This window comes from Siphateles boraxobius, unplaced genomic scaffold, assembly GCF_051911475.1.
Source record: "Siphateles boraxobius isolate OS27281-9 unplaced genomic scaffold, OSU_SipBor_1 99, whole genome shotgun sequence".
Lineage (NCBI taxonomy): Eukaryota > Metazoa > Chordata > Actinopteri > Cypriniformes > Leuciscidae > Siphateles > Siphateles boraxobius.
In genome coordinates this window covers 657,501-673,019 of record NW_027509229.1, presented here as the reverse complement: position 1 = coordinate 673,019, position 15,519 = coordinate 657,501, and the positions used below count along the sequence as shown (strand labels likewise).

Below are 15,519 nucleotides of genomic sequence, written 5' to 3'. Positions count from 1 at the left end.
AATATGCAACATTATTATTTTTTTAACTCAAATTAATCTTGAATCAGAATAACTTCCTCTCCTCGCATCTCTACTCTTCTCTGATGACAAGGCAACCTGTCACTCACATGATCCACCAATAGCAAACCAAGACACAATCAAGCCCCGCCCACATTTGTTCTTGTTCCAGAAGTGTTTCACTCGGATATACGACACAATAGAAAAGAAAAGACTATTGCAGCTTCTTTTCATGCTGACTTTAATAGTGTAATTAGTGTGTTCACTTCACACTGAAAATCCCAACAAGACAAAAGTGCACTTTAAATACCCGGATAATGCATTTAATAATATTGGACACTTAGAGCGCTCAATTGTCTCAGTGCTCCTCGCGTATCAGCGGGAGAGGGGCTACCAGACTCATGCTGGATAACAGAATAACATTATAAACCTCACACACTAGAGGGTTGACTATAGTGCATTTTATAAGTGCATACCTGTCACAGTCATGTTAGGAACTCAGCTTTTTGGAAATATTAATAATCAATAATATCTTGTTATTATTAATTATAAATATTTGGGTCAGTTAATTGGATTAACTTGATGTGGCTGAATTAATATTACAATCAATTAATCAGTTCTTCCAACGAACTATTTTGATTATTAATTTATTCTAATAAAGGGTATCTTCCATGGCCACCGAAGAATAATTATTTCTTCGCCTGTACAGTACTTTGAGCCAGTAGCAAAAACCGTGATCGTAAAGTGACTTGTATTGCAAACAAAACAGAACCAAATACATATTATGTACAAGTTTTATTAACTAAATATAGATACTTATATGAATATAAATAAACTAAACAACATACACACATGAATACATAAATAGGTTAGTGATAGGATGAAATTGGAAACCGGAAGAGGGTCTATGAGAAGAACCATCAGAATTTCATTTTCACATTTCATTGAATTGAATACTTGCATTTGTAATGGGAACAATTCTTGAAGTTGTTGAAAATTGGAGTCGTTGATGGTTCCGGCAGTGTCAAGTGGAAGTTGGTTGAGCGTTCTCTTTCTCCAGGAACGCATGACTGGTTTGGTGAAGGCCTGGGACTCTGTTGAGGCCACGCCGAGCACCCAGGAGAAGTGAGGAAGTCGGAAGGATGGGTGATTGGAGTCGTTGTTGGTTGGAGTCTTTGTTGGTTGGAGTCTTTGTTCCAAAACTCCTGAGATTGTCCTTGGTTCTTTGTGAGAGAGTCTTCTCTCTTTTCCATGAGGCCGGATCTGGTTGGAATCGAGGCCTGCTGGGCCCTGGGGCCCCCGTGGAGGGGGAGGGGGTTCCCCAGTCTCACCAGAACAGTGTTGCGGCTGGATGAAAAACTAAGAGAGGGCGGTCACTGTTGCCTGCCTCTGATATACCCTGAGAAAAGAACCAACCCCTAAGGTTTGAATGGACCTATGAGTAAGGTGACATGTCCGAGAGGGGAAGCGGCTCTTAGTTGATTTATGGTCTTTGTCCCCAGCATGCTTAGACTGTTCATTCAAGCTCAAATAGACATAACAAATTCACATTGCATTCTAAGAGAAGGTGATGTACATCAAAGTGTGTGTCATTAAATGAGGATTAATTTGCTAGGAAGCATGATACAGGTGAGGTTATATTGACCGTTGGGTGGTTGTTCAACCACATACACCCCAATCAAACATACCATGTTGTTATACCTAATAGTACACGAGACAGTAAATCATCACAGTTTCTGTGAGGCATGTTCCTTCATAGATCAGAGTAACACCGCAAAGTTTATTTAATTAAAGATGGTCTCTCTCTCTTAAGCATGTGGCGCATGTGGCCACATTCCTTTGAGGTCGTAAAGTCTGTTATCAGTCTTAAAGTGTTCTGTAACCGGACACCCGGCTGACAAAGTAACTTCATTTGTGAGGTTAGTTTTGGGGGAGAGTTTCATAGACCATTATATTCATTAAATATAGTGAATATGAATAATTAGTGTGTGTCTGATTGGTCCAGACCCTACAGTCACGTCTTCCTTTGTTCTGTTTTCCCGCCACTCATCTGTCTCTATGGTTACTGTCATTTAGTTCATCATCTTGGTTAATCATAATCTGTGTTACCTGGTTTATGTCAATCTGTGCTCATCAGTGTTCCTTTCCAGTGTTCCTGTGTTCATTTAGTTCCTTTCAGTTAAGCCAGGCCCGTTCTCTATGTGTGTGTGTGTGTGTGTGTGTGTGTGTGTGTTCATCCTGCCTGTCTGTACCCGTTGGAGTTATATTATAAAGTTTGTACAGCACATGCAACAATAACTACAGCACATGCAACAATACATGCAACAATAACTACATTACATGCAACTACAGCACATGCAACAATAACTACAGTACATGCAACTACAGCACATGCAACAATGACTACAGTACATGCAACAATAACCACAGTACATGCAACTACAGCACATGCAACTAGAGTACATGCAACAATACATGCAACAATAACTACATTACATGCAACTACAGCACATGCAACAATAACTACAGTACATGCAACTACAGCACATGCAACAATGACTACAGTACATGCAACAATAACTACAGTACATGCAACTACAGCACATGCAACTAGAGTACATGCAACAATACATGCAACAATAACGACAGTACATGCAACAATACATGCAACAATAACTACAGTACATGCAACTACAGCACATGCAACAATAACTACAGTACATGCAACTACAGCACATGCAACTACAGTACATGCAACAATACATGCAACAATAACTACAGTACATGCAACTACAGCACATGCAACATTATTGTTGTACTGTATGTACCGTAGTTGCATGTGCTGTAGTTGCATGTACTGTATATAAATACAGTACATGCAACTACAGCACATGCAACTACGGTACATACAGTACAACAATAATGTTGCATGTGCTGTAGTTGCATGTACTGTAGTATACAGTACATGCAACTACAGCACATGCAACTACAGTACATGCAACAATACATGCAACAATAACTACAGTACATGCAACTACAGCACATGCAACAATAACTACAGTACATGCAACTACAGCACATGCAACAATAACTACAGTACATGCAACTACAGCACATGCAACAATGACTACAGTACATGCAACAATAACCACAGTACATGCAACTACAGTACATGCAACAATAACTACTGTACATGCAACAATAACTACAGCACATTCAACAATAACTACAGTATATGCAACAATACATGCAACAATAACCACAGTACATACAACTACAGCACATGCAACTACAGCACATGCAACAATAACTACAATACATGCAACTACAGCACATGCAACTACAGTACATGCAACAATAACTACAGCACATGCAACAATAACTACAGTACATGCAACTACAGCACATGCAACAATAACTACAGTACATATGCAACAATAACAGTAAGACTTTGAGCCTGTGCCACTGGCTTGAATAGACAATATTGCTTAAATCTTTAAAGGTAGCTGACTCCTCAAATGGCGCACTCAGGCTTGCACAACTGCCCTGTAGGGGGCGATATGCACTAAGAATGTAAATCACATTAGTCAACCAAGAGTTCAGGGTATGTATATATAAATATATATGTATATGTGACAGTAAGTTGACCTTGTTTTCTGGAGTACCCCGGTGGAACTGCAAGCTAACCCACTCTGGGTCGAGTTATGATCAGACACTGGACCCCTCTGCTGTCAGCAGGTCTTAGTGCCACAATCAAACCCACTGTGCAGTTTATTATCTCATATGCAAAAAATAAACAAAAACTTGACAAACAAGAGACTCGCTGACCGCTGGTTGAGAAACGAACCTAGACCAGAGACAATGGAAACAAGAGGGCTATACACACACACACACGGACTAATGACTAAACACACACCTCACTGTGTGTGTGTGTGTGTGTGTGTTATCAGATTCTTACTGTAATCTGCAGGTGAGCAGGTGTGTGTGTGTGTGTGTGTGTTATCAGACTCTTACTGTACCTTGCAGGTGAGCAGGTGTGTGTGTGTGTGTTATCAGACTCTTACTGTAGTCTGCAGGTGAGCAGGTGTGTGTGTTATCAGACTCTTACTGTAGTCTGCAGGTGAGTGTGTGTGTTATCAGACTCTTACCGTAGTCTGCAGGTGAGCAGGTGTGCGTGTGTGTGTGTGTGTGTGTGTTATCAGACTCTTACTATAGTCTGCAGGTGAGCGGGTGTGTGTGTTTGTGTGTGTGTGTGTGTTATCAGACTCTTAATGTAGTCTGCAGGTGAGCAGGTGTGTGTGTGTGTGAGTGTGTGTGTGTGTGTTATCAGACTCTTACTGTAGTCTGCAGGTGAGCGGGTGTGTGTGTGTGTGTGTGTGGGTTATCAGACTCTTATTGTAGTCTGCAGGTGAGCAGGTGTGCGTGTGTGTGTGTATGTTATCAGACTCTTACTGTAGTCTGCAGGTGAGCGGGTGTGTGTGTGTTATCAGACTCTTACTGTAGTCTGCAGGTGAGCAGGTGTGTGTGTGTTATCAGACTCTTACTGTAGTCTGCAGGTGAGCAGGTATGTGTGTGTGTGTGTGTGTGTGTGTGTGTGTGTGTGTGTTATCAGACTCTTACTGTAGTGTGAAGGTGAGCAGGTGTGTGTGTGTGTGTGTGTGTGTGTGTGTTATCAGACTCTTACTGTAGTCTGTAGGTGAGCAGGTGTGTGTGTGTGTTATCAGACTTACTGTAGTCTGCAGGTGAGCAGGTGTGTGTGTGTGTGTGTGTGTTATCAGACTCTTAATGTAGTCTGCAGGTGAGCAGGTGTGTGTCTGTGTGTGTTTGTTATCAGACTCTTACTGTAGTCTGCAGGTGAGCAGGTGTGTGTGTGTGTGTGTGTGTGTGGGTGTGTGGGTGTTATCAGACTTACTGTAGTCTGCAGGTGAGCAGGTGTGTGTGTGTGTTATCAGACTGTTACTGTAGTCTGCAGGTGACCAGGTGTGTGTGTGTTATCAGACTCTTACCGTAGTCTGCAGGTGAGCAGGTGTGCGTGTGTGTGTGTTATCAGACTCTTACTGTAGTCTGCAGGTGAGCGGGTGTGTGTGTGTTTGTGTGTGTGTGTGTGTGTGTTATCAGACTCTTACTGTAGTCTGCAGGTGAGCAGGTGTGTGTGTGTGTGTGTGTTATCAGACTCTTACTGTAGTCTGCAGGTGAGCGGGTGTGCGTGTGTGTGTGTATGTTATCAGACTCTTACTGTAGTCTGCAGGTGAGCAGGTGTGCGTGTGTGTGTGTATGTTATCAGACTCTTACTGTAGTCTGCAGGTGAGCGGGTGTGTGTGTGTGTGTTATCAGACTCTTACTGTAGTCTGCAGGTGAGCAGGTGTGTGTGTGTGTGTTATCAGACTCTTACTGTAGTCTGCAGGTGAGCAGGTGTGTGTGTGTTTTCAGACTCTCACTGTAGTCTGCAGGTGAGCAGGTGTGTGTGTGTGTGTGTGTGTGTGTGTTATCAGACTCTTACTGTAGTGTGAAGGTGAGCAGGTGTGTGTGTGTGTGTGTGTGTGTGTGTGTGTGTGTTATCAGACTCTTACTGTAGTCTGTAGGTGAGCAGGTGTGTGTCTGTGTGTTATCAGACTCTTACTGTAGTCTGCAGGTGATCAGGTGTGCGTGTGTGTGTTATCAGACTCTTACTGTAGTCTGCAGGTGAGCAGGTGTGTGTGTGTGTGTGTGTGTGTGTGTGTGTGTGTGTGTGTGTTATCAGACTGTTACTGTAGTCTGCAGGTGACCAGGTGTTTGTGTGTGTGTGTGTGTGTGTTATCAGACTCTTATCATAGTCTGCAGGTGTGTGTGAGTGTGTGTGTGTGTGTGTGTGTGTTATCAGACTCATACTGTAGTCTGCAGGTGAGCAGACGTGTGTGTGTGTTATCAGACTCTTACCGTAGTCTGCAGGTGAGCAGGTGTGTGTGTGTGTGTTATCAGACTCTTACTGTAGTCTGCAGGTGAGCGGGTGTGTGTCTGTTATCAGACTCTTACTGTAGTCTGCAGGTGTGTGTGTGTGTTATCAGACTCTTACTGTAGTTAAGAGCTACAAAGATGCCCTATCCAAGGTGAAAAATAACTACTACTCTACACTCATTGGCAAACAACAACACCATCCTAGACAGCTTTTTTCCATTATCAACCGCTTACTCTGCCCACCTGACCCTCCTCAACCTTCTGATGCTGCTGGCTTATGTTCTAAATTCCTGGTTCATTTCCGGGAAAAGGTTGAAACCATCCACCAACAACTGCAGCTGTCCAGCTTATCTCAATCAACCGTACTACCATTGTCTGACACAAACTCTTCAACCGCTCTCGCGCCGCAGGACTGCCTCTCCTCCTTCTCCCCGCTCAACACAGCTCAAGTCCTTGAGCTAGTATCAAAAGCAAAGGCCATAACCAGCAAACAGGATCCTATGCCGACAGCCTTGGTTAAGGCATGTCTTCCAACTTTGGGTCCAACACTGGTTAACATCATTAACACTTCACTGTCTTCTGGGGTGGTCCCCACCAGCTTTAAAACTGCTGTGGTGATCCCTACACTTAAAAAACCAGGCCTGAACCAAGACGATTTAAACCATTACCGCCCTATCTCAAATCTACCTTTCATCTCTAAGTTATTGGAAAGGGCTGTGGCTTCCCAACTCAACCATCACATGTTACAGCACAACCTCTACGAGCCTTTTCAATCTGGTTTCAGGACACATCATAGCACAGAAACTGCCCTCATCAAAATCACGAATGACCTCCACATGGCAGCTGACTCTGGCCATGTCAGCATTCTAATACTTCTTGACCTCTCTGCAGCCTTCGATACAGTTTCCCATTCCATTCTTCTCACACGTCTCTCTGAACTCATTGGCCTTACTGATACAGTGTATTCCTGGTTTAAATCCTATCTCACCGACAGGCAACAATATGTCACCTTCAAGGGGACTTGCTCTAAATTGGCGCCAGTCCTGCATGGCGTGCCACAAGGATCTGTACTTGGCCCACTGCTATTTAATATTTACATGTTGCCACTTGGGATGATTGTCCGGAAGCATGGATTACACTTCCACTGCTATGCTGACGACACTCAGCTCTACATCAGTACCAAGCCTTCTACTTCTCTTCCACCAGTGGCACTTATCAACTGCCTGAAGGACATAAAGCACTGGTTGGACAGTAACCTTCTCAAACTGAACAAAGACAAAACAGAACTCATGGTGTTTGCCCCGCTGTCACTTCTTAAAAAAGTTGATGACATCATACTGGATGTGGATGGCTGCTCAATCTCTGCATCTCCTCAAGTACGCAACCTGGGCGTCATCATGGACTCCACTCTCTCCTTCCAACAACACATCAAAAACGTCACTAAAATTGCTTTCTATCATCTCAAGAACATCTCCAGACTCCGACAGTGCCTCTCCAACTCTGTAGCTGAGGCCCTCATCCACTCATTCATCACCTCCAGACTTGACTATTGCAATGGCATCCTGTTCGGTCTACCCAGCAAAGCCACTGACAGACTACAGTATGTGCAGAACTCTGCGGCTAGGATGCTCACACACACAAAACTTGGTCTTCACATTACTCCCATCCTGATGAAGCTTCATTGGCTGCCAGTTAAGTCCCGCATCAAATATAAAATCCTCCTCCTGACGTACAAGTCCCTTCATGGACTTGCACCCCAGTACATTACTGATCTTCTCCATCCCTACACTCAGTCACGGTCCCTGCGTTCCTCTGACAAGGATCTGCTTGCTGTTCCTAAGTCCAGGCTTAAGACATTTGGTGATAGAGCTTTCTGTGTTGGTGCTCCGTCACTTTGGAACAAGCTTCCCCATGAGATCCGCTCTGCCTCCTCACTTTTAACCTTTAAATGCCAGCTCAAAACACACCTTTTCAATGAGGCCTATGGACTCTAGCTCCCCTGGCCTTTGCCCCTATCTTAATTCTACCCTTCCCTTTCTCATGTTGATTGTTAAGCGTCCTTGGGTACTTTGAAAGGAGCTATATAAATTGAAGTTATTATTATTATTATTATTATTAGTCTGCAGGTGAGCAGGTGTGTGTGTGTGTGTGTGTGTGTGTGTGTGTGTGTTTGTGTGAGTGTTATCAGACTCTTACTGTAGTCTGCAGGTGAGCAGGTGTGTGTGTGTGTGTGTGTGTGTGTGTGTGTGTGTGTGTGTTTTATCAGACTCTTACTGTAGTCTGTAGGTGAGCAGGTGTGTTTGTGTGTGTTATCAGACTCTTAATGTAGTCTGCAGGTGAGCAGGTGTGTGTGTGTGTGTGTGTTATCAGACTCTTACTGTAGTCTGCAGGTGAGCAGGTGTGTGTGTGTGTGTGTTTGTGTGTGTTATCAGACTCTTACTGTAGTCTGCAGGTGACCAGGTGTGTGTGTGTGTGTGTGTGTGTTATCAGACTCTTACTGTAGTCTGCAGGTGAGCAGGTGTGTGTGTGTGTGTGTGTGTGTGTTACTTACTGTGTCTGCAGGTCACCTGCTGTTACTGTAGTCTGCAGGTCACCTGCTGTTACTGTAGTCTGCAGGTGACCAGGTGTGTGTGTGTGTTATCAGACTCTTACCGTAGTCTGCAGGTGAGCAGGTGTGCGTGTGTGTGTGTGTTATCAGACTTTTACTGTAGTCTGCAGGTGAGCAGGTGTGTGTGTGTGTTTGTGTGTGTGTGTGTGTGTGTGTGTGTGTGTGTTATCAGACTCTTACTGTAGTCTGCAGGTGAGCGGGTGTGTGTGTGTGTGTGTTATCAGACTCTTACTGTAGTCTGCAGGTGAGCAGGTGTGCGTGTGTGTGTGTTATCAGACTCTTACTGTAGTCTGCAGGTGAGCAGGTGTGTGTGTGCGTGTTATCAGACTCTTACTGTAGTCTGCAGGTGAGCAGGTGTGTGTGTGTGCGTGTTATCAGACTCTTACTGTAGTCTGCAGGTGAGCAGGTGTGCGTGTGTGTTATCAGACTCTTACCGTAGTCTGCAGGTGAGCAAGTGTGCGTGTGTGTGTGTTATCAGACTCTTACTGTAGTCTGCATGTGAGCGGGTGTGTGTGTGTTTGTGTGTGTGTGTGTGTGTTATCAGACTCTTACGGTAGTCTGCAGGTGAGCAGGTGTGTGTGTGTGTGTGTGTGTGTGTGTGTGTGTGTGTGTGTTATCAGACTCTTACTGTAGTCTGCAGGTGAGCGGGTGTGTGTGTGTGTTATCAGACTCTTACTGTAGTCTGCAGGTGAGCAGGTGTGCGTGTGTGTGTGTATGTTATCAGACTCTTACTGTAGTCTGCAGGTGAGCAGGTGTGTGTGTGTGTTATAAGACTCTTACTGTAGTGTGAAGGTGAGCAGGTGTGTGTGTGTGTGTGTTATCAGACTCTTACTGAAGTCTGTAGGTGAGCAGGTGTGTGTGTGTGTTATCAGACTCTTACTGTAGTCTGCAGGTGATCAGGTGTGCGTGTGTGTGTGTTATCAGACTCTTACTGTAGTCTGCAGGTGAGCAGGTGTGTGTGTGTGTGTGTTATCAGACTCTTACTGTAGTCTTCAGGTGAGCAGCTGTGTGTGTGTGTGTGTGTGTGTGGGTGTGTGTGTGTTATCTAGTAAGTCTCTACAGTAAGAGACTTACTGTAGTCTGCAGGTAAGCAGGTGTGTGTGTGTTATCAGACTGTTACTGTAGTCTGCAGGTGAGCAGGTGTGTGTGTGTGTGTGTGTTATCAGACTCTAATCATATTCTGCAGGTGAGCAGGTGTGTGTGTGTGTGTGTGTGTGTTATCAGACTGTTACTGTAGTCTGCAGGTGACCAGGTGTGTGTGTGTGTGTGTGTGTGTGTGTGTTATCAGACTCTTATCATAGTCTGCAGGTGAGCAGGTGTGTGTGTGTGTGTGTGTTATCAGACTCATACTGTAGTCTGCAGGTGAGCAGGCATGTGTGTGTGTTATCAGACTCTTACCGTAGTCTGCAAGTGAGCAGGTGTGTGTGTGTGTGTTATCAGACTCTTACTGTAGTCTGCAGGTGAGCGGGTGTGTGTCTGTTATCAGACTCTTACTGTAGTCTGCAGGTGTGTGTGTGTGTTATCAGACTCTTACTGTAGTCTGCAGGTGAGCAGGTGTGCGTGTGTGTTTGTGTTATCATACTCCTACTGTAGTCTGCAGGTGAGCGTGTGTGTGTGTGTGTATGTGTGTGTTATCAGACTCTTACTGTAGTCTGCAGGTGAGCAGGTGTGTGTGTGTGTGTGTTTGTGTGCGTGTTATCAGACTCTTACTGTAGTCTGCAGGTGAGCAGGTGTGTGTGTGTGTGTGTGTGTGTGTGTGTGTGTGTGTGTGTGTGTGTGTGTGTGTGTTTTATCAGACTCTTACTGTAGTCTGTAGGTGAGCAGGTGTGTTTGTGTGTGTTATCAGACTCTTACTGTAGTCTGCAGGTGAGCAGGTGTGTGTGTGTGTGTGTGTGTGTTATCAGACTCTTACTGTAGTCTGCAGGTGAGCAGGTGTGTGTGTGTGTGTGTGTGTGTGTTTGTGTGTGTTATCAGACTCTTACTGTAGTCTGCAGGTGACCAGGTGTGTGTGTGTGTGTGTGTGTTATCAGACTCTTACTGTAGTCTGCAGGTGAGCAGGTGTGTGTGTGTGTGTGTGTGTGTGTGTGTTATCAGACTCTTACTGTAGTCTGCAGGTGAGCAGGTGTGTGTGTGTGTGTGTGTGTGTGTGTGTGTGTGTGTTATCAGACTTACTGTAGTTTGCAGGTGAGCAGGTGTGTGTGTGTGTGTGTGTGTGTTATCAGACTCTTACTGTAGTCTGCAGGTGACCAGGTGTGTGTGTGTGTGTGTGTGTGTGTGTTATCAGACTCTTAGTGAAGTCTGCAGGTGAGCTGGTATGTGTGTGTGTGTTATCAGACTCTTACTGTAGTCTGCAGGTGAGCAGGTGTGTGTGTGTGCGTGTTATCAGACTCTTACTGTAGTCTGCAGGTGAGCAGGTGTGTGTGTGTGTGTGTGTGTGTTATCAGACTCTTACTGTAGTCTGCAGGTGAGCAGGTGTGTGTGTCTGTGTGTGTGTTATCAGACTCTTACTGTAGTCTGCAGGGGAGCAGGTGTGCGTGTGTTATCAGACTCTTACTGTAGTCTGCAGGTGAGCAGGTGTGCGTGTGTGTGTGTTATCAGACTCTTACTGTAGTCTGCAGGTGAGCAGGTGTGTGTGTGTGTGTGTGTTATCAGACTCTTACTGTAGTCTGCAGGTGAGCAGGTGTGTGTGTCTGTGTGTGTTATCAGACTCTTACTGTAGTCTGCAGGTGAGCAGGTGTGCGTGTGTGTGTGTTATCAGACTCTTACTGTAGTCTGCAGGTGAGCAGGTGTGCGTGTGTGTTATCAGACTCTTACTGTAGTCTGTAGGTGAGCAGGTGTGCGTGTGTGTGTGTGTTATCAGACTCTTACTGTAGTCTGCAGGTGAGCGTGTGTGTGTGTTATCAGACTCTTACTGTAGTCTGCAGGTGAGCAGGTGTGTGTGTGTTATCAGACTCTTACTGTAGTCTGCAGGTGAGCAGGTGTGTGTGTGTGTGTTATCAGACTCTTACTGTAGTGTGAAGGTGAGCAGGTGTGTGTGTGTGTGTGTGTGTGTTTGTGTGTGTGTTATCAGACTCTTACTGTAGTCTGTAGGTGAGCAGGTGTGTGTGTGTGTGTGTGTTATCAGACTCTTACTGTAGTCTGCAGGTGAGCAGGTGTGTGTGTGTGTGTGTGTGTGTGTGTGTGTGTGTGTGTGTGTGTGTGTGTGTGTGTGTGTGTGTGTGTGTGTGTGTGTGTGTGTGTGTGTGTGTGTGTGTGTGTGTGTGTGTGTGTGTGTGTTAGACTCTTAATGTAGTCTACAGGTGAGCAGGTGTGTGTCTGTGTGTGTGTGTTATCAGACTCTTACTGTAGTCTGCAGGTGAGCAGGTGTGTGTGTGTGTGTGTGTGTGTGTGTGTGTGTGTTTGTGTGTGTTATCAGACTCTTACTGTAGTCTGCAGGTGACCAGGTGTGTGTGTGTGTGTGTGTGTTATCAGACTCTTACTGTAGTCTGCAGGTGAGCAGGTGTGTGTGTGTGTGTGTGTGTGTGTGTTATCAGACTCTTACTGTAGTCTGCAGGTGAGCAGGTGTGTGTGTGTGTGTGTGTGTGTGTGTGTGTGTTATCAGACTTACTGTAGTTTGCAGGTGAGCAGGTGTCTGTGTGTGTGTGTGTGTTATCAGACTCTTACTGTAGTCTGCAGGTGAGCAGGTGTGTGTGTGTGTGTGTGTGTGTGTGTGTGTGTGTGTGTGTGTGTGTGTGTTATCAGACTCTTAGTGAAGTCTGCAGGTGAGCAGGTATGTGTGTGTGTGTTATCAGACTCTTACTGTAGTCTGCAGGTGAGCAGGTGTGTGTGTGTGCGTGTTATCAGACTCTTACTGTAGTCTGCAGGTGAGCAGGTGTGTGTGTGTGTGTTATCAGACTCTTACTGTAGTCTGCAGGTGAGCAGGTGTGTGTGTCTGTGTGTGTGTTATCAGACTCTTACTGTAGTCTGCAGGTGAGCAGGTGTGCGTGTGTGTGTGTTATCAGACTCTTACTGTAGTCTGCAGGTGAGCAGGTGTGCGTGTGTGTGTGTTATCAGACTCTTACTGTAGTCTGCAGGTGAGCAGGTGTGTGTGTGTGTGTGTTATCAGACTCTTACTGTAGTCTGCAGGTGAGCAGGTGTGTGTGTCTGTGTGTGTTATCAGACTCTTACTGTAGTCTGCAGGTGAGCAGGTGTGCGTGTTTGTGTGTTATCAGACTCTTACTGTAGTCTGCAGGTGAGCGTGTGTGTGTTATCAGACTCTTACTGTAGTCTGTAGGTGAGCAGGTGTGCGTGTGTGTGTGTGTTATCAGACTCTTACTGTAGTCTGCAGGTGAGCGTGTGTGTGTGTTATCAGACTCTTACTGTAGTCTGCAGGTGAGCAGGTGTGTGTGTGTTATCAGACTCTTACTGTAGTCTGCAGGTGAGCAGGTGTGTGTGTGTGTGTGTGTGTTATCAGACTCTTACTGTAGTGTGAAGGTGAGCAGGTGTGTGTGTGTGTGTGTGTGTGTGTGTGTGTGTGTGTGTGTGTGTGTGTGTGTGTGTGTGTGTGTGTGTTATCAGACTCTTACTGTAGTCTGTAGGTGAGCAGGTGTGTGTGTGTGTGTGTGTGTTATCAGACTCTTACTGTAGTCTGCAGGTGAGCAGGTGTGTGTGTGTGTGTGTGTGTGTGTGTGTGTGTGTGTGTGTGTGTGTGTGTGTGTGTGTGTGTGTGTGTGTGTGTGTGTGTGTGTGTGTGTGTGTGTTATCAGACTCTTAATGTAGTCTACAGGTGAGCAGGTGTGTGTCTGTGTGTGTGTTATCAGACTCTTACTGTAGTCTGCAGGTGAGCAGGTGTGTGTGTGTTATCAGACTCTTACTGTAGTCTGCAGGTGAGCAGGTGTGTGTGTGTGTGTGTGTGTGTGTGTTATCAGACTCTTACTGTAGTGTGAAGGTGAGCAGGTGTGTGTGTGTGTGTGTGTGTGTGTGTGTGTGTGTGTGTGTGTGTGTGTGTGTGTGTTATCAGACTCTTACTGTAGTCTGTAGGTGAGCAGGTGTGTGTGTGTGTGTGTGTGTTATCAGACTCTTACTGTAGTCTGCAGGTGAGCAGGTGTGTGTGTGTGTGTGTGTGTGTGTGTGTGTGTGTGTGTGTGTGTGTGTGTGTGTGTGTGTGTGTGTGTGTGTGTGTGTGTGTGTGTGTGTGTGTGTGTGTTATCAGACTCTTAATGTAGTCTACAGGTGAGCAGGTGTGTGTCTGTGTGTGTGTTATCAGACTCTTACTGTAGTCTGCAGTAGAGCCCGACCGATATGGATTTTTGGGGGCCGATGCCGATACCGATATTAGGGAGTAAAAAAAGCCCGATACCGATATATCGGCCGATATTATTTATGTGTATATTATAATACAGTAGCAATATTATTTATGTGTATTATAGTACAGTATACCAGTCAAAAGTTTGGACACTTTCCTATTGGTGTGTACAAACTTTTGATGGGTACTTTACACAGTAGCTATAAACAGAATAAATATATTTTATAAACACGTTTTGCAATGATCACTCAAATGTGGTAATCAAACACTTGTGTGACACAGATATGTAATGGAGGCAGGGGGAATGATAGAATGAGAATTATACAGCTGAGCTGTAACCAAACTAGTTTGCATTGCATGTTATATTATATTATATTATATTATATTCTAAATACTGTTGCATAATCTTCACTAACGACGACTTTGTCTTTTAATTTAGTCATAACTTGTATCAATAAATATATAAAAAGTGTCACTGACAAAACCTTATTATCTTCTATTTTTACTCTTAATTCCTCTAATCTCTACCAGTGGAGGAAGAACTCAGATCTTTTTACTAAAGTAAAATGAATAATATCATAATGAAAACGTTTTTAATTACATATGTACAGTACTTTTATACTATTTTAAATAATTAGTAAGCAAAATGTACTAAACGTGAAACTAGGCTACTCTTAATGCAAAATGGCCCTATATAAAGTGTTATAATTATATACATTTTTGGAATATTGCTTGATGTTGTAACGTAGCGTTATCAGGCAGAAAGAGCTTTAACACTGTGTCTACACCGGACGCGGCCGTTACTGCTCGCGTCGCAACAGCTGTTTACCCTAGACAAAGCAGAATCAGTTTACTGTCGGAGATCGCTCGCGCCACGCATTTTAATCAATGTTTCATCAACCAATTGCCTTAATAAATAAGAAGAAGGCCTAAATATAGCAGACAATATAATCAGGACTTCTCAGCTGCGCGCTTGCAATAGTCACAAGCTCACACAATACGTGACGGAGGCTTGTAGCAGAGAAATCAATTCTGTGAATTACACTGCGCAAATCACAAGTAGGCTACTACCCACCGGATGAAGAAGGGTTGGCTCTCAGTCTCCACAGGCTACATAAAATATTCATTTTATTTTATTTTATTTTATTTTTCGGGTTTGCATTTATGAGGAAAAAACAATGTTACAGACGCGACAGTTCAGCACTACGGACGTGAGCGCTCTGAAAGCGGCACTAATGCTTTGAAACTTTCACATAGACATCAAACAGAAAGCACAAAACCTTTCGTTTCAAAGTGAATTTCGTTTTGTATTAATTGTATCTTAATTTTAATCAATGTTTCATCAGCCATTTGCCTGGATTTAATTTATAAGAAGTAAATATATCAGACGATAGATAATCTCGACACGGAGGCGCCTGCGGGTGAACTGGAGCTCGTCTCATGAACCGAAACTCAGCGTATAGACCTGAGAATTGAAATATATCTATATTGAAATGTCTACTTTTAAACAGAACAATTCAAAACGAAAGACAGACAGACTCATGTAATCGTATGAAATGTGCATTTCTCTCTGGCGCGCGCTCACTGAAGATCGCGAGTCAGCATCATCAACTTCATCTTTGGCTGACACTGACTGAAAACACTTGTTTATTAATAAACAATTAAAATGTCTCCTTGCTATATTTGTTGTATTCAT

At 44.3% G+C, this 15,519-nt stretch overlaps 1 protein-coding gene across 3 annotated transcripts in view; it reads right to left on the bottom strand.

The window, feature by feature from the left end:
* LOC143733367 (IQ motif and SEC7 domain-containing protein 1-like) overlaps nt 1–15,519 on the bottom strand; it is a 136,089-nt gene that overhangs the window by 110,709 nt on the left and 9,861 nt on the right. The window contains exon 1 of one of the 3 annotated variants that reach the window (XM_077225068.1): nt 4,394–4,416. The exons of the other annotated variants lie outside the window; for them this stretch is intronic. The gene's annotated coding sequence lies outside the window, so the exon portion shown is untranslated. Of the gene's footprint in view, nt 1–4,393; nt 4,417–15,519 lie in introns of those variants that run through there. 3 annotated transcript variants of the gene reach the window in all.